Source organism: Euprymna scolopes, chromosome 6 (assembly GCF_053919585.1).
Source record: "Euprymna scolopes isolate OS-2025 chromosome 6, ASM5391958v1, whole genome shotgun sequence".
Classification (NCBI taxonomy): domain Eukaryota; kingdom Metazoa; phylum Mollusca; class Cephalopoda; order Sepiida; family Sepiolidae; genus Euprymna; species Euprymna scolopes.
The window spans coordinates 83,909,812-83,937,023 of NC_136487.1; the positions used below are offsets into that span (position 1 = coordinate 83,909,812).

Consider the following 27,212-nt stretch of genomic DNA (forward strand, 5'->3'; position numbering starts at 1 on the left):
ATTTCTTTATTTCAAATCAATTTTAAAAGTTTTCTGATATTTTTTGTAAAAACAAAAAGCTATCATTCATTATCAAAAGGATAACATTTTACAAGAATGTCTTTTTTGCACCAAAGTATATGATGTCATGTTCAATTGCACAGGCCTTACTTTACAAAAACCATGACTATGACATTGAGAGCATACATATACGCTATTGCCACTGCTGGTTTTAGTATTATTAAATTGGGATTGTATTTAGGACAACTGGAGCAAAAACTCATCTTCAACCACAACTGTCGAATAACTTTCTTTCTGTGTGCCTAACATCAAATAGAACTTCCATGAATAGAGTTTCTTTCCAAGAACTACATACCTGTGCAACAAATTACCATAGAATTACTTCAATGCAGATGAAAATATTGCCATCTTCAAATCCAATGTGAAATATCTATTAGAAACCGTCCTCATAAGTAATCAACATGGCCCGGTTTAATAACACTAAACTAATAGCCCACCTAACAAACATTATTAAAAATAACAGATAGCTTGTTTAATGATACCCTTTTTATTTTTTCGATTTTTCATATATATATTTGTTTCAGTATCACCTCAGACAAGTTTTGGCAAACAATATGTACTATATTCATTCATTCCATTTGAAGTCACATGGGAGGGGGATGTTTTTCATTCTGAAAAATTACTAAATAATGTCCGAAAGTAATATTTAAAAATACATATAAAAAGCCAGCTCACTATCACCGGTTTAATGTCCGTTTTACATGCTAGCATATGTCGGATGGCACGATAATATCTTCATATTTCTTTATATTATTATTATGTTTTGTTTTTGTTTTGTTTTTTTAATTTTTTTTATCATTATTATTATTATTATTATTATTATTATTAATAATGATAATAATGATGATGATGATGATGTAGTTACCATAGCTTGTGTATGAGAGACAGCGAAACAGAGAGAGATTTATCTACTCTGTCACCCCCCACTCCACGAGAGGTGGGTGTGATACAAGGTCAAGAAATGCATTCATGACAAGTAAGAGATTGCCTCCCCACAAAGTCAAAGCTAGACAAGGTCAGTTTTTAATTGTGGGGAAAATACAGTGGATATGGATAGATTGATAGTTGAATAATGATGGATACTATGAGAGGATTGAAAATATCTACATATAGATATCAATTAAAAACAACAGCAGACCCCCTCCCCCAAAAAATAAATAAAACCGCAATTCATCCATCTTTTTCAGAAAAATCACTCATAAAATTTTAGAACTAAAGGATAACTCTCACTTCTATTTTGTTTTTTAGTCTTTATGTTCCATGAATGATGAATGAACAGAGAGAGAAATGGAGGTATATGTTGAGAGAGAAATGTAAAGAGAAAGAGATGTGGAGAGAGAGAGTAATGTGAATAGAGAGGGAGAGAGACATCTATGTCAATAGATACACACAGCAATAGAGATAGAGAATAGAGATATAAACAGAGGGATGGAAATGTAGAGAGAAAGAGCATGTGCGAGCTATGAACAAAGAATGGGAAAGATAAATGGACAAATAAAATGAGGAAAGACAGACATGAACTACACATTTGATGGAACAAATAAAAGCAGAGAATGAATTTGGAAACATTGATTCTGGGCATAGAGTGAGGGGAAGGCAGGCGGTGAAGAGAGGGAGAGAGAGGTCACTTATGGACTGATAGGCAAAGAGTGGAAGAGGAAGAGACTTAAAAGTTGACAAGTGGAGGAGATGATAACGGTGCTGGGTTTGCAAGGAGATGGTGAATGATTGAATATTTTCTAATTAGAAACAACTAAAGCCTTTTCTAGATGTATTTGGAAAGAAAAAAAAAAACTAAATTACAACGCAGCCTGCATAGAATGTCTAATTTGTAAATGGAGTGCATTTTCTATTTTGGTGGCCTCCACATAAGGGCAAAGTTAGGTTAGGCTTTTATTGTGGAACATCCTGTTCCCCAAAAGGGGGCATTCTGAGTTGGAAACAACATTCTTTAATTGCTTCAGTCCCCGCAGACTGAAAACAGAACAAATGTATTTTGATACTACTGAGAAGGTGGGATTAAAATACAAAATGAAAATGTCTATATCTACTTGCCTCTTCAAAAGAGCTAAGTTAGACACAAAGTCGTTCTTTTATGTGAGGAATAAAAAAAAAAAAAAGGCACTCTGGATGACACAAAATTTGAATTATTTATTTAAAGAATTTTTTTTTTTTTTTTCAAATTACATTTAAAACAAATTAGGCACAAGGCCATAAAAAGTGAGAGGGAAATGGGTATTATCGGTCATCCTTGTTTGAAAGTGTTAAAAATGTCTAGGTTACTTTTAAACAGAATCATCGCAGTAACCACAATACCACATCATCATTTATACTAGAGTTAGGATTGCAACAAACACCATTTGTCTCTCCTTATCCCACGCCAGCCTGACACTTATTAATTATCTAGGATATGCCTAGCAGCAGAGAATGCTCAAGATCAATACAAACGGTCACTTCACTAATATACCCTCAGAACAGTCAAAGTTCGCATCATTGAAAGAAAGCATGATTGGGCATTTTTTCTTCAAGTGTGTCACAGAGGGGACACTCGGACGAGTTGTCCATTCCAGAACATGTGTCTGTGAATAATTATATTTTATAAATATATATGCTCCCATGTGTGGGGGAGCATCACATATGTGAAAGGAACATAGCTTTAAAGAATGTATATATATATATATATATATATATATATATATATATATATATATATATATATATATATATATATATATATCAGAATCCTAAGGTGAATAGGAACACAGATTAATTAATAGTGTGGTATCGAGTCTTACAGAATATTTTTGGGAGGTAAATGGGATTAAGACAATCCCAGCCCAAAAGAGAATACCTCAATATACTTGACAGAGCAATGAAATGATAGACTATTGAAAAACCATGGGTTAAGGAAAAAAAATTTGAACTGTATTCTTTATTCAAACAATAAATTTCTGTTATGAAAATCGACGTCTTTCTGAATGAAATTTAAACAAAAAAATTATGTGTGTGTGTGTGTGTGTGTGTGTGTGTGATATTTAAATATTAAAATAATTATGTACATATATATTATGTTGCTGTTGTTTCATAGATGCTAATCGAATAAAATTCTTGTCTTCATAATATAGTGCTCAATAAAAAGTAGAGCTATTTTTATTTATTTTTTATACAAAGGAGTAACCTCTTATCAAGGCATGGAGGCCTCTTGAGGATAAGAGTTAATGAAAGGACGGTAGTCATTTGGACAATAGCATAGTAATCGTTAGAAGTGGAAATTTGGTAAATTGGATAACTTTAGAGGACGGCTAATCAAGAACTTGTTTATGTTGGACTTGAAGACAACTATATTTTAGTCAACTGGAAGCAGGCAAACGAAACAGAGTTCCACAGGCAGGCAGTTCTAAGAAAGAAGCTTTGTTAATAAAATCCACATTTAGCTTTAAACGCAGATAAAGAGTGGGGGAAATTATTGACAGTGGTTTCAACTAGACGAGTGTTTTTTGTGAAAGTTTATATAAATTTATTTCTACAAACATTATTGTCTACATATGAAAGAAATCACAGCTGAAACATGTATGCACATATATAGCCAATAATGTTTGCATAGATAAATGTGTAATGCATGAAAGGATTTAAATTTCTCTTAAATATAAATTTTTTATATCAAATCATCCCCCTGCCCCATGAGCAATAGAAAGGAAAGATGGCCATAATTTCCTAAAAGTATATCGGTGGCCCATTTAAAAGTAGCCCGATTCTCTAATCTTTCTCTTAATGACCAACTGACATGATACCACAAGATAAAATGCAATTCTTTTTCAAACCAAACTCCTATCCTTACATCATCAACGCTCTGATCCCCATCTGGCATCAATTGTGATGGATGGCTCTTGTCTGGGTGAGGCCCCGTGTTTTGACAAGCTTCTGGGTTTGTACATCAAGTCTGTTGCCAAGGTCGCTGGAAAGATGGTGGGATCCTTCTACCGCTCTAGAAGATATCTCACTACTGATGCAATTCTCTATCTATATAAAAGCCAAGTACGTCCAAGGATGGAATACTGTTGCCATATCTGGGCAGGAGCTGCTAAAAACAGCCTATCCTGCCTTGACAGAGTACAAAATAGACTTCGTGGCTTAGTGGGGGAAGCCCTTTTCTCTACCCTGCAACCTCTCTCCCACAGAAGAGACGTTGCGAGCCTATCCTTGTTTTATCGTTATTTCCATGGCAGGTGCTCGTCTGAACTCCAATCTCTGGTCCCCCCTCGCCAATCTTTCACGAAAAACACCCGTCTAGCTGAATCCACTGTGAAAAATTTCCCCCAATCTATATCTGTGCCTAGATCAAAACGCGGATTCCATGATCAGAGCTTCTTTCTTAGAACTGCACGCCTGTGGAACTCTGTTCCGTCTGCCTGCTTCCAACCGGACTACAACTTGGATGTCTTCAAGTCCAATGTTAACAAATTCCTAATGAACCGCCCCCTTAAGTAAACACTTCATCAAATCTCCACACTAACGTAATGTACTTGCAATAACCCTTATCCCTGAGTGGCTTCCGGGCCTTGATAAGTGGTGATCACTGTGTAAAAAAAAAAAAAAAAAAGATGGCGCTACATGCCAAACATCTCACAGATCACTGACACGAGTTCATGACATGTTTACGGAAGAGAAAACAATAAGCAAAGGGTTATGGCCACCACGTTCCCCGGACTTGTCATCATGTGATTTTTATCTTTGGGGGACTTTAAAACAAAGTTTATGCAAATACTCCTCATAGTCTAGACCAACTAAAGGACATTACTAACGCTATTAGGAGAATAACCAGAGAAGATCTACAGGCAGTATCTGCAAATGTTGTTAAACATGTCCAGAAATGCATAGATGTCAACGGGGAGCACCTCCAGCATCTTTTATAACGTTACAGATAACTTAAACAATAAAAGAATGTTCCTCCTCTCTACTACATTTGTATGAGCTACTTTTAAGTGGGCCACCCTAATATATATTGATTTTTATTTTTTAGCATTACTTATAATTAGTTGTTGCCTACAACTATTATTCAGGACAAGATCAAAGTGTAGTATCTGTTCTTCAGATGCTGCACTTCTATTTCTTGTCCTCTTTCGGTGGAGGAGAAATCCTTCACGACTGAGACAATTTTTATTTTTGTACCTTTTCTCCACGTTAAAAAACGACCCTGGTGTCTAACTCTGTCCCGTGGGGAGGCATAGTAAATAGGTACAACTATTATTCAGTGTATTCATCTATTTTCTTTCTTTAGCCTTGAAATTAAAATGCACATTAATTTCTCCTTTTTCTTTCTTGCTTTTGCTAAATAGGATAATTATAAAATTATGGGTCAACTTTGCAATTTGTAGTTTTGTTTAAAGTTTTTAACATTCTCAAACATGTATTCAGATTTTGCTTTAATTAGAATTGTATATCTATAATATAAAGGGCAAAAATCTGTGTGCTTGTGTGTGTGTTTGTATGTCTGCTAATAACTTTTGACAGACACATCAGAATGTGACGAAACCGGTGTCGTTTTAAACGACTTTCGGACAACAAATATTGAAAAACTGACCAAAAACATCAATTCCTTCACCCTCAACTGGGCAATTTTCTACAAGGAGGGGTCACTTTTTTTGCCGATATGTTCATAAGTCATCCCACTTTTTCGATTGACTACCCTTAACTTCGACCTTCGCCACTTCCGGTTTTGCGATGTACGCAACTGCAAAGACGTCACGTTTTTTTCATGTTCCTTCACGGTACAGGTTTGAGCCTGCCTGCCTGCCTGCTACCACTTTTATATATTGTTCAACACACACCTCCAAACACCCGGGCAATGCCAAGCACCTATGCTAGTAACTCAATATAAAATCATACACCATTTAGTGAATTTCATGGTTATACCCAGGCTAGATTCTATTCAATTCATAGATAGCTTTGGTATTGTTGTTTAGTTTCACGGCATATCAACATTTTGGGGTTATTTAAGGCTAACTCCAGTTGCTTTGATAAACGCTTTTATAGTTCAACTTGATACTTAAAAATATTCATGGTACAAATTTCTGTTTGGTTGTTGGCATGTGAGTTTTAAGGCATTTAAATGGAAATGTTTATGTTGTGATCTGTTTCAAGTCAGATCTATTATCTGGAAACTATATCAAAAACCTTGAAGTATATGTATATGTATATATTATTTAAGATCAATTAGATAAATCCCCTTTTGGAACTATCTGAATAGATTTATTAACAACTTGCAAAAGTCATTCAAAGCTCGATATTTTATAAGGTAAGAGCTTAATAAATATATATACTGTCAAAACTTAAAATAAGAACCTCTGGAAATGAATGTTAGAATAGATAATAGTATATGAACTATTTTCAAATAGTATTTAAAGATAATTTAAGTTTTATATATATGTGTGTGTTGTGTTTGTGTGTATGTGTAGGTTTTGGGTGGGTGAGGGTCATAGAGGTTAATTCCATGAAACTATGCTGTTTATAATATAGTGTTCAATAACAAATAGAGCTATATTTTATTACAGATTTTTTAATCATGAATATATTTATACATGTGCATAAATGTTTCAGCAACACCGTTATTCAAGGTCTAGTATCAAGATTCTGAAACTTTTGTTTATTTTTTTATGAACATACCAGTACTTTAGCTACTCTACTAATTTAGAAAATGTTTTCTTTTTCTACAGAATACTAAATTGATCTTAACATCAATACGTTCAGCATATCACAATCTTTTCTAAAACATACAATTTTTGAGATACTGTATATCGCCTTTCCGATAAAAATTACATGTTGGGAAACGATGTAATTACCATCAGTAATTATAGTAGTTACAAACTTAAAAGCTGTGCTCTGTGCAGGGTATTTAAGCTTCCTCCAGCAGACTGAGGCCAACTTAAACAATTAATTGTAGCAAATAATGAGAAGTAAAGTTGCTAATATGTTTTGGAATTTTTTAGATGATGATCGATAATCTCGATAATTCAGCAAGGATCCATTCTGTGATGCAACGTGCTTAGTACTAATTAGTTCTAAGTGACAGTCTTCTAGAGGTTAAAGGTTCAATCCCTGATATGAGTAATACTAAGAATACAATTATGAATCACTCAAGACTTTTACCCAATCATGACTAAACGAATAAAAAGTAAGTTAATCCTGTAGATCATTTAAAGAGTTTGGTTTGAAACTCCATACAGATTACGGAGTTCAACAAGATGCACCTGAAAAAGGTCGGTAGTTACATCAGCCGAAACGTTGTGAGAATAACATCCATAAGAAGAGTAGTCCAAATAATCTAAATAATACAAATAATATAAAAGACACTTTGTCAGTGCACGTGTCTGTATGTGAATTTGTTCCCTATGGACTCCAAAATGGACTTTTTTTAAATTACACACAAATGTACTTTATGTGTCTCAGTGTGTTCTTATATAGGCTTTATATCAGAAGCCTCCAATAAGTATTGAAAATTGATAATTGAAAAAAGAAATCTTATTAAAGAAAGAACCGTCTGATTTGGACTAAAGTTAACACCCTTATAGAGCCTAACATCACAAGTGCATTTGAGTAGTTTATCACTGCAGAAGTGGCATCTAAAATCAACAATAGGTTCTTTGATAAGACAGGGGCATGTTCGAAATTAATATTTCAGAACAAGTGAACCATGATACTTGACTTTTTTATTATAAACTTCAATTCAAGTCATTGTATAAAATTTTATAAAATCAAGATCAACAGTAAGCACTCCATAGTGCAATGTAAACTGCAATGTCACTGTGGGGAAGCTTTCTCTCAGTGCACCGTGGTTTCACTATAAAAAATATCTTTTCTTATTTCCAACATACTTTGAAGAATCAAAATCCAGTGGCTAATTGTGCTACCAAAATAAATTTGGTATCATGTTCTGCAAATTATCTATGCTACCACATTAAAAAATTCTAGATATAATGAAAATAAAATTTTGGTAAAGTTGGATATTTTTGGAATCCTTGGAATTAGAGTTAGACCATATATTTTCCAACTCCGCAATCCTGAACACTACTAGCATGTTATTCGTATATATTAATAAAGTTGGACCATTTATTGCACTGGCAGTGATATTAAAATGCCAAATTCATATTTACAATAGAAGAACGATCGCTTTTTAATATACTGATCCCTGGAAGGATAGTATCATGATGATTTTTGACTAGAACTGGCATACTGTACAAAGTACAAAACATTACTCTTTAGTATATTTTGTATAGGGTAGAGAGTGCTTCTAACAAATTTTTAATTGGGGCCCCACACTTCCTAGAACTATGTGTGATAGTCTAGAAAAACTAAATAATACTGATTTTTCTCTTCATATCGCTTCCAGCCATACTGATAATAATAAAATAGATCCATGGATGCAAATTAAGTCAAAAGAAAAATCCAAGCAATAAATTGGTTGATAAATCAATCACAAATCAAGAATCTGGTAATATTGATCATGTTACTATTACTACATCCTTTGACTTATAATCAGAATCTAGAAGTCCTTAGAAAGTTAAATTATAAGTAGAATCATTTTGGCACAAAAATGACTTGATTCAATTTGAATCCATGGATCTACTTTCAATTTCCTTCTCCAACTTTAAAGTGTTCGATTTTATGCAAATTAGCAATTCTATATTTTTAATTTACTAGTCATGACCTTTGAAAAAAAAAAAAATTTTTTTGAGATCCATGGAATAAGGAAAACCTTTTTTCATTATATTTCTTGTTTTTGAACATTTGATTAATTAATGTATATTTTTACTTTTTTTATCATTTTATTTTGTTAAACATACACATATTTTCCTAAAACCTCTGACCTTGATGAAGGGGAAACTAAAACTTGCTGCTATGGTTTCAAATGATTTGAAATAACAGCAAAGGGAGACTTGATTCCAAATATTTCTCATATGTTATATCTCCAGTACCAAATATTTCTTATACATTGTGAAATTTACTTTATGTATGAAAACTAAAGAGAAGAGATATAACACATGACAAATATTTGGAATCAAGTCTCCCTTTGCTGTTATTTCAGATCATTTGAATCCATAGCAGCAAGTTTTAGTCTAACCTCCATCAAGGCCAGAGGTTTCGGGGGAAATATCAGATATTTTGTAATTCATATGCAAAACTAGGAAAACAAATGACTATGATTGGAACATTTTATAGCTGTAAAAAGTGCCAAAAATAGGCTCTGGATGATGGATGACTCCTTAATGTGCGACCCTAAGGGCAAATGTCACATACCCCACAACACAATTCAGGTCATTACCTTTCCAACAAGCCTTCATTTGTTAAATTCTGATAAATAGTTGCTGAGATTTGGAACTTATAAAATTGCCAAAAAAGGTGGTATATATATATATATATATATATATATATATATATATATATATATATATATATATATAACAGGGCTCCTTCAGTCTTTGACAGACTATGGATACCCACGAAGGGGTACCTGTGTGTGAAATTTTTGTGGCAGGAGGTGCGCAATCTCTAACTACACCTCTCTTGAGTCAACATTGTTAAATACCAGTGGCAAGTGTAGGGTATGTACAGGATAACTGAAAACAAATGCCGAGATAAGCGGAGAGCACATACAGTGCCTAGAATTCCCAAATAGTCACTCACCTGGTACTAACCAGGTTCAACGTTGCTTAACTTCAGTGATCTGACAAGAACCGCTGTGTCAACGTGATTATGCTATATATATATATATATATATGTATATATATATATATATATACACACTGGTAACCAAATTTAATATTGTAATGCTCATACCTTTGGTTCTATGGGACGAAACTACATGAAAATTTACAGACTTTTTGAAGATTATAATACTATTCTATGGTTAAAATTTTATGATAATTAATAAAAAAGAACCTATATTTTCAAACCAATAAAATACGTCCAAATTTGTCTACATTTGTATGTATATAGTGTCCTGGCAAGCCAGCTTTAGTTTTGCTGCTTTGGGATGAATTTTGCTTAGGGTTTTTTTTTTTGCTTTGTTGTCTCCCCTGTGGCCTTGCCAGGCCACTAATATGCAACGTTCATGATTTCCATTCGTTTAGACACTCTGGATTGTCTAATGTTTGTGCCTAAATTGTGCGTTTATTAATTGTTACTTCCCTTCATTCTCACGGCAATTGTTTAGTGGTAAGGTTAGAGGTAAAGGCTCGATAAATGGTGTCAAAGGTGGCTTCATGGCTGAGTTTGAATCTCCTGATCAGCAGGACTTGTCACATTGATGATTGCATAAGCATGAAACACTAGTGTCTGTAGGTATAAAAGAATGATTATTATTTAATTATAGTTATCAAGCCCGTTTAAGAATATTTAAGGATGGGCACTGTCCGGGAAATATAAACTAAGAGGCAGTCAACTAGTGTTTATGCAACAGTCACAACTTTTGCTTGTTCAAACACTCTGGATTGTCCAATGTTTGTGCCTAAATCATGTGTCTATTAGTTGTTAATTCCCTTCATTCCCATGACAATTGTTTGGTGGCCTGGAGGTAAAGGCTTGGTAAATGTAGTCAAAGGTGGTGTTATAGCTGGGTTCGAATCTCATGACTAGTAAAAATTACCACTTCCTACACTTATGGTTGTGTAAGCATGAAACACTAGTGTCTGTAGGTATAAAAGAATATATATATATATATATATATATATATATATATATATATATATATAAATGATGGGATGATTCCAATGTTTTTCGATTCCAATACAGTTATGGATTCCGTACTAAATTCCTGATTCCGATTCTTCATAAATCTCTAAATATTTAACTATAAAGTTGTTATTTTTCCATGATTACAATAAAAAATGTTAAATGTGCATATACTTTCTTAAACGTAAAAATGATCTTAATTTTAGAGTTTATTTTTTTACTGGTAGTTTAAAATCAATACATATGTATTATTTATTATTACTATTAGTAGTGTAATATTTTGTTTTAAACAAAATAAAACATATTAAATACAATTTAAGGAATCGTTTTGACATCAGAAAATAGACACAAATTTTTACAATGCCAATACTCCAAAAAGTTCCGATTTTTCTTATTCCGATTAATTGTCCCAACACTAATATACTATATATATATATATATATATATATATATATATATATATATATAGAACAAATTGGGGATATTTTAAGCAAGATACTCCCTCAAGAGTAAATGTGGTATTGTGGTGACTGCAATGATTTTAACTAAGAGTAGGATAGACAAAGTAGAATATACAGAGGGTGACCAAAGGTACCCCACCTCTTTCCTCACACTTGAGAGGCTTGTGCCCAATTCGTTCAAAATTTAAACTGTAACTTTGATATTTTTTACAAACAAATAATTCAAAGTACAGTTTGTTCTAATATCACACTTTGTCTATTCTTTCCTTGGTCAGTGGAGGAAAAATTGTTCTACACTGTATAACTCTAATCTCATGGGGAGGCCAGTAAATAGGGACAAGATGGAAATATTTGTTTACAAAAATATGTCTATTCAAACACCACGGCATTCCAATATGGCGCAGTAAACTGCACTAAAGTAATTAGAATAATTAACACATATACATTATAATATAATGGAGTTGGTTGTAGTTGTTTGTCCATTTTAAGCTTTTATAAGGCACTAAGTACTAATTCACAATATTAGAACTAAAAAAAGATGTTAACGTTTTTTTTAATATTAAGTAATTATTAAATAATTACAAGGAAAAAAACAATTGTTTAGTTAATTTTTACATTTACATTGCTTCTTTTTTTATATCATCTGCTTCAGAATGTCATATCAGATGATTTTTTTTTATTTATAAAAATATATAAAGTGAAGCCGTCATTTTCTTTTTCTAAATTACCTCCTCTCATCAGTTTATTGTAACGTTCCACAAAAAAATTAGCAAAAATTGCTACTCAGTCACCATGACCAATGTCACAAAAGCATCAGACTAGATGACGCTCCTGTAGTATAATGACAGAGTAAGAGCAAGTTCATTGCTTTCAGGAAAAGTTTTTAGACTCTAGGAGACAAAGCTGGACCTTTTAAATTTTCAGAAGTTGGAGTCAAGGTTGAGTATTTAGATTACCAACTACACAGTCTAGAATTCCCAAGACCAAATAACCACCTTCACAAGCAGTCCAGTACGACATTTAACACCATAGACAGGAACAAAGCAGAGATGAACAAAAGATATTAACTTTGATCCTTGTCTATGGACAAAGTTTTTAACTTGATTATAAACTAGTAGAAAAAATGGTGCTTGTCTACATTTAGGCTTATAAAAAAAATTTTTTCAAGTAAAATCTTTAAAAATCTTTATGATGTACGTACCTGTCACACACGAAGATATCATATTCCAAAATTCACGTAAATCGATCAAGTAGTTTTTTTTCTTGTTTAAGATAATCAAGCCACAACCCCCCAAATGTAAACACAAAATTTTTTTTCGGGGGATGGTCAACGTGTGAGTGCTCATTTTACGTTAAATTGTGTTCATAAACGTTATTTTCGTTTTCAGCGCCCCCAAACCTATAAAAGTTGTAATTTCAAAGGATTTTTCAAAGATGGAAAGATTTTTTTTGCTTTGTTTTTTTTTTTCAAAGTCAATTTGTCTACCCTTATTGATCCTACATTCCCGATCATTTGTAATTAAGATGGCGCACTAATCCTTCGATAAAATGTGTCATAAAATTTGATTTTCTTAAATAAAAAAAACTACTTGACAGATTTACGTGATTTTTGGAATATGACATCTTCGTGCAGTGATAGGTACGTACATCATAAAGATTTTTCTTGAAAAGAATTTTTTTATAGGCCCAAATGTAAACAAGCACTGAAAAAATATATAGTATAACTAACTCAGTAGTATCCAACTATTATTATCTCTCTACCCCTACCCCCAATTAAAAAAAAAAAACGGTAATCTCTGGGAAAATGGTATCAACAGAATAGATACTACACTAACGCCCCCCCCCACTCTCTTCCTAACTGTGTAGTGAAACATAGTACAATTGTACATTATTAAAAGTAATAGTTTGGGTTTCAGATAGATACCGAATCTCTGTTAGTAAACTTATAAATGCAAAAAAAATTTTCCATCTATCTTAATATACTGACATCAAAATAGGTTGTGCTTATTTAATCGTATGCTATTTTTATAAACGGTTTCTAATAAATTAATATTCTGCAATATGCAAATTTGTATTGTGATATTTTCTTGTATATTTTTTTGTCAATAGTAAAACATTTGGTGGCATTGGTATGTTGAACACATATACTACACTTTGAAATATTTATTTATCGAAATATAAAAAAAAAATTAAATTAACAACGAATTAGGCACAAGACCATTCAAAAGTGTGGAAAAATAGGTGTCGATGGTCATCCTTTGTCACCATGACTAGAAAATGTCTATTCTAATCATTTCTGTTATCATAATACCACATTTACTTCAGGGATTGTCCTACTTAAAACTTTCCATACCATTCCAAACGTCTTATTAATCTTATTTATATATTTTATTGGGGGGGGGGGATTACAATTTAATCAATAATAAAAATTAAACAAAAAGCAAAATCACCTACAACAAAATTAGGCACAAGGCCCTATAAGAAATTGGGGAGGGGAAGGGTTCAGGGTATTTGTGACTATTTAATAAATGAGACAATGATGAATTTGGAGTCTTACTCTTGACTGGCAACATTTACCACAATACCTCATTCACTCTGTGGATCCTAATCTAACTAATAAATCCCCACCGTTAAAAATAAAAAACATATTTACAATTTGTAAAGCATTATCTGTATGTTTGTGTCTGCATTTTTTTTTTTTTTTTAATATAAAAAAACAATTTAATGTGTGTATGTGCATGTGTAAGATAATAAAAAGTCCAATTTCATTGGTAAATAAAAAGTTTTTGAATTAATAGTAAAAATGTTCATGGGATAGGGAAAACTAATCAAGAAAGTTCATTTCAAAAATAAAAAGTACATCCTACTGGGTTGTTAGTAAGGAACCCCCTGTGCTAATCTAAGTGACTAGACCCCCCCCCCACACACACACACACACATACACTATTTTCCGGGTAACCGAAAACAAAAAACAAGCAGGGAGATCCCTATTAGGGGTTGGGGAGAAGCCTTAATAGAAGTGGGAGAAAATAAAGCAACGGGTGGAAGGGGTTGGAAGGTGACCTCTGAGTAGGGGGATGACCGGGGTCAAAACTCAAAGGAACCATAAAAATTATCTATTTGTGACTAGACATTTTTAAATGGAGATTTAAACAGTAAAAAACAAAGCAAACCGAAGTTCTCTCTTTCCAATACCATGCCATGACAACTAACATCAAATAAACATATATAATCATTCGCCTGCATTAATTAATTCAAATTAACATTAACTAGAGAGATTTCATTTCCGCTGTCAAGGTGAAGGCATAATCCGAGAACCAGTCTCGAGATGCCTTCAACCCCATAGCGTTGAAAAATAACCACGGGACGATCAGATAATGTCTCCTCGTCATCATCATCCCCTTTTATATATATATATATATATATATATATATATTTAAAGGAGATTAGAATAATAGTCTAAAGAGCTAAGTGTATTTTAATGTAATAGTGAAATTACTAGTTTAATTAAAATACAGGAAATGCTCGTTGTAATTTAGATATATAATAAGCTCGATAGTTAAATGTCCTAGAGCTAATTCAATATTAAGTAATGTGATTTATAATTTAAAAGTTTTAAAATTTTTAAAATTTAAAAATCAAAATTTAATTAAATTAAAAATCAGTTTCATAAGAAGGAACAACAACAAAGTCAATTATCTGTACGATCGTTTCGGAAATCCGTGCTTTCGGATTTCCGAAACGATCGTACAGATAATTGACTTTGTTGTTGTTCCTTCTTATGAAACTGATTTTTAATTTAATTAAATTTTGATTTTTAAATTTTAAAAATTTTAAAACTTTTAAATTATAAATCACATTACTTAATATATATATATATATATATATATCTATATATATAAAAGGCAAAAATCGGTGTGTATGTATGTATGTATGTATGTTTGTTTGTAACGCTAAAACTTTGGAAAGACGGAACCAGAGTTGACAAATTTGGTATCATATTGCACCTTGATCACCCGGATGACAAATATCGAAATTTCACGTCAAACGGACCAGTAGAAAGGGGTCAACTGATCGTTTTTCTCCTAGGGGGGCCCCCAAAAAACCTGTCATTTTAACGTTATTCAATACGTGTCACGTGACGTGACGTCAGCTCAAACTTTTGACAGACACAACCAAAGTTGACAAATTATGTATCATATTGAACCTTGATCACCCGCATGACAAATATCGAAATTCCACACCAAACGGACCATTAAAAGTGGGTGAACTGATCATTTCTCTCCTAGGGGGGCCCCCAAAAAAACCTGTCATTTTAATCTTAATATTACATAATCCAAAAACGCTTAGTCATGTCACGTGACGTGACGTCAACATCCAGTAATGGCGAACAAATGTAAACAAACACTTTGTTTTACCGATACTTTTGTAATTTCTCTTCTGCTTTGTTCTAGAGATTATTAAACTCCATGACAATGTCTCCAACGTATTTAACTGGTTAAAAATAGTATTTATACAAGAGTTTTAACGAAAAATATCAGGAAAAAATGTACAGGAATAAAAAAAAATTCAGCTTTCAAACTATTCGTCGATAAAAAAACCGATCTTTATATTTACGCTAGCCATTTTGTATATTACCACGTGACCTGCTATCTCTTAAACTGGAGGGGGGGGGATCCACTTGAATCCAACAAAACCAGTAATTTTTTTTTTCTATTATATATACATCATTTTCTATAAAATTAAGTGTAGACTTTATAATTAAAACAAAAAATGTTATTCATACTAAAAAAAAAAACGCTTAGTCATGTCACGTGACGTGACGTCAACATCCACTAATGGCGAACAATTGTACCTATTTACTATGCCTCCCCACGGGACAGAGTTAGACACCAGGGTCGTTTTTTAACGTGGAGAAAAGGTACAAAAATAAAAATTGTCTCAGTCGTGGAGGATTTCTCCTCCACCGAAAGAGAACAAGAAATAGAAGTGCAGCATCTGAAGAACAGATACTACACTTTGATCTTGACCAAAAGGCCAAGAATGCGAACAATTGTAAATAACAACTTTTTTCACAAAACCAACACCGTCTTTCTTTTATTTTCTCTCTCTTTCTCTCTCTCACCCACTTACTCTTCCCTCTCTCTCACCCTCTTTCTCTTGACGTCACACCACTGTTAAACTGTGGGGGGGGGGAACACATTCCCAGGCATTATCTCCTATAGATGCACATTTTATTAGAAATTCAGCTTTCAAAATATTAGACGATAATAAAAATATAAAACCAACACCCTCTTTCTCTTTTCTCTCTCTCTCACCAACTTACTCTTCTCTCTCTCTCACCCTCTTTCTCTTGACCTCCTACTACTGTTAAACTGTGTGTGTGTGGGGGGGGAAGAGGCAGCTTGAAAACCAACAAAAACAGTGCACAGTTTCCCAAGCATTTGGGGTGGGAAGGGGGGGAAGAAGCCGAGCGCACAGTTTCGTGTGAGAGAGAGAGAACAATTCTCAACCTATATACTCAACAAATTTTTTATCTACAGATTTGAAAGTTTGTATATAGGGTATTCAGACATATGGAAATATATCTAGCATAATCTATCTATTATATCTATAAAAGTGAAAATGTGTGTGTGTGTGAGGTAGCCAGAGAGAGAGAGAGAGAGAGAGAGAGAGAGAGACAACAATTCTCAACCTATATATTCAATACATTTTTTATCTACAGATTTGAAAATTTGTATATAGGGTATTCAGACATATGGAAATATATCTAGCATAATCTATCTATTATATCTATAAAAGTGAAAATGTGTGTGTGTGTGTGTGTGTGTGTGTGTGTGCGTAAGAGAGAGAGAGAACAATTCTCAACCTATATACTCAACGTATTTTTATCTACGGATTTTAAACTTTGTATATAGGGTATTCAGACATATAGAAATATATCTAGCATAATCTATACATTATATCTATAAAAGAGAGAATGTGAGTGTGTGAGAGAGAGAGAACAATTCTCAACCTATATATTCAACAAATTTTTTACCTACAGATTTGAAAATTTGTATATTGGGTATTCAGACATATGGAAATATATCTAGCATAATCGATCTATTATATCTATAAAAGTCAGAATATTTGCGTGTGGTTGTGTGTGTAAGGTTGCGAGAGAGAGAGAGAGAACAATTCTCAACCTATCTATTAAATAAATTTGTTATCTACAGATTTGACCATTTGTATATAGGGTATTCAGACATATGGAAATATATCCAGCATAATCTATCTATTATATCCATAAAAGTGAGAATGTGTGCGTGAGAGAGAGAGAGAGAGAGAGAGAGAGAGTAAGTACAATTCTCACCCTATATATTCAACAAATTTTTTATCTACCGATTAGAAAATTTGTATATAGGGTATTCAGACATATGGAAATATATCTAGCATAATCTATCTATTATATCTAGAAAAGTGAGAATGTGTGTGAAAGAGAGAGAGAGAAGAGAGAGAGAGAGAACAATTCTCAACCTATATATTCAACTAATTTTTATGTACAGATCTGAAAATTTGTATACAGGGTATTCAGACATATGGAAATATATCTAGCATAATCTATTATATCTATAAAAGGTAGAATGTGTGTGTGTGTGTGTGAGTGAGTGAGTGAGTAAGTGAGTGAGAGAGAGAGAGAGAGAGAGAACAATTCTCAACCTATATACTCAACAAATTTTGTATCTACAGATTTGATAATTTGTATATAGGGTATTCAGACATAAGGAAATATATCTAGCATAATCTATCTATTATATCTATAAAAGTGAGAATGTGTGTGAAAGAGAGAGAGAGAGAACAATTCTCAACCTATATATTCAACAAATTCTATCTTTACAGATTTGAAAATTTGTATATAGGGTATTCAGACATTTGGAAATATATCTAGCATAATCTATTATATCTATAAAAGTGAGAATGTGTGTGTGAGAGAGAGAGAAAGAACAATTCTCAACCTATATACTCAACAAATTTTTTATCTACAGATTTAAAAATTTGTATATAGGGTATTCAGACATATAGAAATATATCTAGAATAACCTATCTATTATATCTATAAAATGACCATGTGTGTGTGTGTGAGAGAGAGAGAGAGAGTCAGAGAGAGAGAGAGAACAATTTTCAGCTTGTGTGTGTGTGAGAAAGAGAGAGAGAGAAAGAGAGGAAGGAAAATTCTCACCCTATATATTCAACAAATTTTTTATCTACATATTAGAAAATTTGGATATAGGGTATTCAGACGTATGGAAATATATCTAGCATAATCTATCTATTATATCTATAAAAGTGAGAATGTGTGTGTGAGAGAGAGAGAAAGAGAGAGAGAGAGAGAACAATTCTCAACCTATATATTCAACTAATTTTTTATCTACAGATTTGAAAATGTGTATATTGGGTATTCAGACATATGTAAATATATCTGGCATAATCTATGTATTATATCTATAAAAGTGTGAATGTGAGTGATGGAAAGAGCAAAAAATTCTCAACCTATATAACCTATAAAAGTGAGAATATGTGTGAGAGAGAGAGAGAGAGAACAATTCTCAACCTATATATTCCACACATTTTTGGGCACAGATTTGGAAATTTGTATATAGGGTAGGCAGACATATAGAAATATATCTAGCATAATCTATCTATTATATCTATAAAAGTGAGAACTTGTGTGTGTGTGTGTGTGTGTGAGAGAGAGAGAGAACAATTCTTAACCTACATACTCAACAAATTTTTTACCTACAGTTTAGAAAATTTGTATATAGGGTATTCAGACATATGGAAATATATCTAGCATAATCTATCTATTATAACTACAAAAGTTAGAATGTGTGTGTGAGAGAGAGAGAACAATTCTAAACCTATATATTCAACAAATTTTTTATCTACAGATTTGAAACTTTGTATATAGGGTATTCAGACATATGGAAATATATCTAGCATAATCTATCTATTTTATCTATAAAAGTGAGAATGCGTGTGTGTGAGATAGCGAGAGAGAGAGAGAGAGAAAATGAGAGAGATAAAAATTCTCAACCTATACATTCAACAAATTTTTTATCCACAGATTTGAACATTTGTATATAGGGTGTTCAGACATATAGAAATATATCTAGCATAATCTATCTATTATATGTATAAAAGTGAGAATGTGTGTGTGTGTGAGAGAGAGGACAATTGTCAACCTATGTATACAACAAATTTTTTATCTACAGATTTCAAAATTTGTATATTGGGCATTCAGACATATTTTAATATATCTGGCATAATCTGTCTATTATATCTATAAAAGTGAGAATGTGTGTGATAGAGAGAGAGAGAACAATTCTCAACCTATATACTCAACAAATTTTTTATCTACAGATTTGAAAATTTGTATATAGGGTATTCAGACATATGGAAATATATCTAGCATAATCTATTATATCTATAAAAGTGAGAATGTGTGTGTGTGTGTGAGAGAGAGAGAGAGAGAGAGAGAGAACAATTCTCAACCCATATACTCAACAAATTCTTTATCTACAGATTTTAAAATTTGTATATAGAGTATTCATACAAATAGAAATATATCTAGGATAATCTTTCTATTATATCTATAAAAGTGAGAATGTGTGTGTGTGTGAGCGAGAGAGAGAGAGAGAGAGAGAACAGTTCTCAACCTATACATTCAACAAATTTTTATATATAGGGTATTCAGAAATATCGAAATATATCTAGCATAATCTATTATATCTTTAAAAGTTAGAATGTGTGTGTGTGAGAGATAGAGAGAACAATTCTCAACCTATGCACTCTACAAATTTTTTATCTACAAATTAGAAAATTTGTATATAGGGTATTCACACATATGGAAATATATCTAGCATAATCTATCTATTATATCTATAAAAGTTAGAATGTGTGTGTGAGGTAGCCAGAGAGAGAGAGAGAGAGAGTAAGAACAATTTTCAACCTATATATTCAACAAATATTTGATTTACAGATTAGAAAATTTGTATATAGGGTATTCAGACATATGGAAATATATCTAGCATAATCTATCTATTATATCTCTAAAATTGAGAATGTGTGTGTGAGAGAGAGAGAACAATTTTCAACCTATATACTCAACAAATTTTTTTATCTACAGATTTGAAAATTTGTATATAGGGTATTCAGACATATGGAAATATATCTAGAGTAATCTATCTATTATATCTATAAAAGTGAGAATGCGTGTGTGTGTGAGAGAGAGCGACACAGAACAATTCTCAACCTATATATTCAACAAATTTTTTATGTACAGATCTGAAATATCACATTTGTATAGAAGTAGAAATCTTGATACCTACTCTGATACCTAATAAAAGAAAGGACACTCTTTAGGGCGGATTTTGATTATAACAAGTCACTAATTAGAAATTATAATAAACATTCTAATAATATAAGAATTTTACCAAAATAAAATTGCATGGTAATCACCCAATTTCTGCCACAAAATTTTGATTGGCAGAACTCATAAACATAAAATATATATTTTCTAATTTCATCTTTTTTTTTTCTTTTTACATAATCTGGTTTGATGTTTTCCCAAATATTCAAATCACTATATTTTGCTGCTTAATATCAAATACAGCAACTGAGTTATTTTTATGCATCAAACAATTACATTTTCTCATTCATCCAAACTAATCACTGAACATCAATTTCATATTTTCTTCACTAAAATATTACTGTGCTTGATGTCATCAAGTGGAGCGGATCATTTTTTTTCATTTGTTCACACATTTTTCCAATTTATATATATTTTAAAGATTCTTAGCCTATGTCATTGCATACCAATCTGTTTATTAAAAGTTAAGGTTCACTGTAAACACATATGTTACACCAAAATAAAAACGCTTCAGATAATGTCTTGATATTCAATTCAGTTTCTCACATGACATCTTATGAAGTTAGTAGAAATGTTACAGACTTTTGAATCTCAAACACTTTCAATACTGTGCACTGATATTTTCTTTTTTGCAATATAAGCACATTCATGATTTTTTTTACAAACGTTAAAAACTTTCACATTGTGTAGCAATATACTGAAACAATTATAAAAATATTTGTTTTTATTTTGAATGATGCAGGGCATCTGAAGAGAGATTTTTCTAACAAAATGAAAGTATAATTTTTAGCAATAGGTATCTAGGAAAAGGCCACTACATATGTTATAAGTTCCAAATTTCCACAACCTGGCAAATACTGGTACATGCTAGCAAATTTAGATTTGCAATTACAAAATATGATTCTAATTTTTTCCTTTGCTCTTTATTCTAACACTACACTAAGTTTACTGTGTTATTTCGCTACAGTTGATATTGTGTAGAACAATAAGAAAATCATAGTGAACAATGCATTCAACAAAATTTCACACACATTTCTAGATACCTATATCTAATAAGTTCAAAAGAAAGGACACACTTAGGGAGGTATTTTGGTGGTCAAGTCACTAAAAAGAGATTAGCTGGTTTCCCGGCATAGCCCAGGATATAATAAAGATTGACTGAAATACATGTTCTAGCTGGTTTCTAGGCGTTGCCAGGGATGTAATATAGACACATTATGTTGTATATTACCTGTTCTCTTCTCCCTAAGGTAAAACAATTTCATATACATGCTGTAAATTACCTATGCTAGGGATAAAACATGAACAATATCAGTCCTAGGGTAGATAAAACAAATAATACATAGAGATGAAAGATTCCTCTCCCCTAAGAATCAAACATATGTTCAATATCTGCTTTTGTTTTTTCATTGTTTATACGGTCCCGAGCAACGCCGGGTAGCCCTGCTAGTATATTATATAATAAAAACGCAATTATCTTCTGTTACATCGTTTCATCCTGAATAATAATATGTATACACAATTCTTCCTATTCCTCCCTTTAAAATTCCTGCCTCTATAATCTAATGAAAATAAATGTACTTATTTCTACCACAGTGCGGATAAGCTGGTAGCAGCAGCAGACGGAGAACATGTGTTGTTTTGATTTGGCTTGCTTTTTTTCTTTTTTTCTTTTTTTTTTTAAAGAATCGCACACATGAGTGTTATTGTTGTCGTGGTTATGATTCCAATGGAAGTAAAGTATTTGTCTATGTCAAAACAAGTTTCCGATTTCAACGTCAAATAGATAAAATACTTATTTTGATTTTATTTAAAACTAGCGGGGGAGCTTGCCGGGGCGTAAAATATATTTTAATTCATGCAGATTTCGTATTTATGATTACAGAGTCAATTCTCTATCGAATATTATATTGGACCTAATATATAGTACTGATTTCAAAAGTTAGAAAAAAAAATGATTTCGGTGCCATAGCTATCAAGAGATAGGACCTATCTCAGATAGGTAAGGAAAATATAATATCAAACGACTTGAAGAAATGAATTAAATTTGGTCATACGCAGAAAGAAGTAAAAAAAATATGTCAGCAAGTTGAAATGCACAGTTTGCATTTCAACTTGCCGGTGCAGTATGGCCCCGAGATACGGTTTTTCGGATTACGATGTAGAATAGGTGTTATTTATAATGTTATTTGATTATATACATGTGTATTATGTGCTACTGTATTTTGTTACTAATTTTTAATATATACTGCATAAATGTTTGCTTAGGCCCCACCATACGGCGATTTCACCAAACCCGGGGACTGATTAATGCCGTATTCCGGGGTTCTACTGTATGTTTGTACACGTTATTCTTCCATCGAAACATCCTTGGTGTATGATTACTATTTCCTGTTACAAACATACTGTTTTAGTTATATAGACTAGCAGTGCCTGCTTACCGGCGTTGCTCGGTGGAAGCGTGCCCCCCCCTCGAAAAAAGTTAATGTACAGTTGTTGTTGTTGTTGTTGCTGTCGCCCAACCACTAAACTCCTCATGTTACGAACGGCTTTCGGAATAGACACCCCCAACTCCTCATGGTAAGGATGGCTATCTGAATGTCAAGAACGGGTAGAGAGAGTAGACGACCAAATTAAAGGCTCTTTCTCCAAAAATACCACCAGAGTTAAAGACTTTATACTCTGATAAAAACCAGAGTTCCAGTACCGTCCGGAAACAAACAAAGCAGTTTACGAATCTGTTTTATTTTTATAATAATTTTTGTTCATTAAATTGTTAAGTGAAATTACAGATTAGTTAAAAGAAAAAAAAAAAAAAAAGACCTTCCCTCCCCATGTTAAGAATGGGTTTCTAAAAAATAACTTCATTATTTCAGCATGGTCCGTATTCTGCATAAGTACCAAAAATTCCTTAGGGAAAACTTGTTTAATTTGGTATTAATTGACTGTTTTGATGACGGCTCAGATTTGACTCTGCGTTTCTAGCCGTTTACGTAAATCTTATTCAACAAAAGTTGGTTTAATTTGGTTCGTATTCCGTAGAAGCACCCAAAATACGTTGAACTTCTTGAATAATTTATATTTTACTAATAGTATCAGCCCGGCATTGTCCATATGGCGACATATTGCTGGTCGGAAGGTTTCTTAGGAAAATAGTAATTTCAAATATAGTCATTTTTATAATGTTTGTTTTGAAAGAAAAGTTAAAAAATAACATTTGCAATATGAGGGCAAGTAATTTTTTTTTAACTGTTAGCAGAGTGATATTCTTAAGTAAAAAAACTACTTATGTGTTTCTTATAGACAGCTATTAAATGCTAAATGGATTTAACCAAAAAAATACTAATAAAATAATTATTTAAATGTTTAAAAAAATTTTTAATACATTCTTCACCGAGATAGTTATTTTTTAATTTTATTTTCATTTTATGAAACAAAGAAAATTAATTTCGTTTCTTTAGGTTCTGATATATTTCGGTTATTTATTATGGACATCATTGGTTATTACTCCTAGATGGACTCAAAAGAAAATTTTAATGGTGTTTTTTGATTCTTTGAAAGATTTAACTTTTACTGAAACTTATTTGAATGTTCTGTTAATACAAGGGTTGTTCCAAAAGTAAAGCCTCCTACTTTTTTTACTAAAAAAAGGTTAAAGAGCTATGAAGACTGGAATAGTACCATTAAAACGAGCGACTTTTTGTGCTTCAAAATTTATTTTTTTACGTAGTCACCAACATTCTCAATGCGCTTTTGTAAGGAATTTTATTTTTGTTAGGAGTTATTTTATGTACATTACTGATTATCACTCCTAGTGATCCGAGATGGAATGAAAGGAAAACTTTAATGGTGTCTTTAAATTCTTTGAAAAATTTAACTCTTATCAAAACTTACTTGAATGTTCTGTTAATATATTGATATATACTTATATACATATGTATATAGATATATATATGTATATATATATATGTATATATATATATATATATATGTATATATATATGTATATATATATATATGTATATATATATATGTATATATATATATGTATATATATATATGTATATATATATATGTATATATATAAGATGGATTTGTTTGTTGCTGAAAGATTTTCTATTATCATATATATATTTTTTTTCAGTAATACTTATTTATTGGCATTTTTTAAAAATATTTTACAAATTACTATCATATATTTTTAGTACAACTCTATTGTAACTGATTATATGTCAACACACCCATCATAATGTCCTTCAAGAGAAATTACTTCAATGTTATATAAAAACTCGGTCAAGAAACTTCCTCAGCCATGTCGACTGTCAAACATCTCAGAAATACACTAGAATGCAACAGTGAATCAGAGTAATAGAGGATGACTCTTCACTCTCTATTGAAGTCCTCTCTCTTAGTTCAAAAGCATTCTGGGTCCAATAGAGAGCATTCAATCACCTCAGAAGGGGAATAGACTGATCAAAAGATGCTATGGCCAAATAGATTACAGAACCGAACGAACCATTTGCGAATGGGAAGAGGAGGACTATACGATGGCTGCTCTCTACTGTCCAACCAAAACAGTTTGAAGAGTACAACAATAATGCAAACGACTGCCTAAAAAAGTGTGAAACTGTTGTATGCTCATATGCTTCAAAGACAATAAAAAAAAACCTTGAAAACTCTTTAAAAAAACATAAAAAAGGTAGATAAGTGTTATAATGCAGAACTAAGTTACAATATTGGAATTGAAAACAAATAAAATATTTAAGTATCAAACTTTAGATTTATTTGAAAACTTGCAAGAAAATACGTTTGTCATTGAATGAGAATCGCTACTATGTACTTTTTCACTTTGCACATATAATCATTAGTTTATTGGGTTTTACCGCTCCCTTCTCCCTTTTCACCCCCTAATGTAGTCGGAAAACCCTGAAATAGTGGAAAATTCTTTGAATTAGTATCTTATACATATGATTTTAATTTCATTAAAATCATCGCTTAACTTTAGTAAACTAACGAAAACTAATTTATCAAGATTATTGTCATAACAAATGTTAATATGCTGAAAAAAATCTGATATGTGTGTGTGTGTATATATATATATATATATATATATATATATATATATATATAAAGCTGTGTGTGTGTGTGTGTGTCTGGTCACGAATAGGCTCCTATATGGTTGACTATTTTAAAAAACTGATTACATATAATGATAGAAGATGTATCGAGACACAGGAATGGGTATGTTTGATCTGGCAGAACGGTGGTTCATTAAAATTGTGGGGTTTGCGTTTGTGCCTGGTCCACAAAGTATGGAAATAAAAAATTTAAAAATTAAAAAAAACGTTTATAAGTGTTTTTGATATAGATGTACATAAGAATACTTTGATAAGTATGTTTTATCTTAAATAGGGATGGTATAATAAAATTGTGGGGTCTGCGTTTGCGCCTGGTCTCTATAAAATGGAAATAGGCACAAACTTTAATAAAGACTTTTCATATCTATCTGCATAAGTATACTTTCATAATTATGTTTCTGTTTGAAGAAATGTGGTATAATAAAATTATTCGGTGTTTGTTCGCACCTGACCTCCATAGAATGGAAATATCTCACAAAGTTTAACAAGGTTTTTTTAATATAGATCCACAGAATATTGTAATAAGTGTTTCAGTGTGAACAGGTATGGTATAATAAATTATGGGGTTTATCTATTTTATTTTTACTTTCATCATATTTTGCTTTGGTTTTGATACCACTAAATTTGAAGCTATCTCTTTACAACCCTTCCTTTTCATAACCTATGATACTTTCATAAATCAGAGTCCATTTTCTGTAGGCTGTTTTTGAACCAAGTCAACGATGGGTACTTTTGCTAGTATATATATATATATATATATATATATATATATATATATAGAGAGAGAGAGAGAGAGAGAGAAATAAAAGGGAACAAACCGAGTTGTGTTCATCAACGTTTCATCTTTATTTCAAGACTTCCTCTGAATGAATACTATTTCCATTATTCTCATCAGATACACACACTCACACACAAATTTGCAGAGATTAATAATTTTATTACTCTCTTTACTGTCACTTTTCCCTTGAGCATAGAGTCAGACAATTTTTGGATTTTGTGAACTCACTCTCCAGTCCACACAACAGTGCAACAGGTCAACTAACTCTCTCTCTTAAACTCTACTCTGTATGACATCTGGAGATAAAACACAGTGACCGAATCTGCACTTTTACCCTTAGCAGTTCTTTTTCTCTAATTTGAAATATCAGATATTTTGTAATTCATATGCAAAACTAGGAAAACAAACGACTATGATTCAAGCATTTTAATGCTGTAAAAAAGTGCCAAAAATAGTCCTTGGATGATCCCCTTAATGTGCGATCTTAAGGGCAAATGTCACATAGCTCACTACACAATTTAGGTCATTACCTTTCCAACGAGCCTTCATTTGTCAAATTCTGATCAATAGTGACTGAGATTCGGAACTTATAAAATTGCCAAGCAAAAGTGGTATATCTATATATATATACTGGT

At 32.0% G+C, this 27,212-nt stretch overlaps 1 protein-coding gene and 1 pseudogene across 2 annotated transcripts in view; both read right to left on the bottom strand.

The window, feature by feature from the left end:
- The window catches only part of LOC145277735 (uncharacterized), a 404,820-nt gene that overhangs the window by 356,666 nt on the left and 20,942 nt on the right, over window positions 1-27,212 (bottom strand). The gene's annotated exons all lie outside the window — the stretch shown is intronic.
- LOC145278524 (U2 spliceosomal RNA) lies at window positions 16,166-16,299 on the bottom strand (annotated as a pseudogene).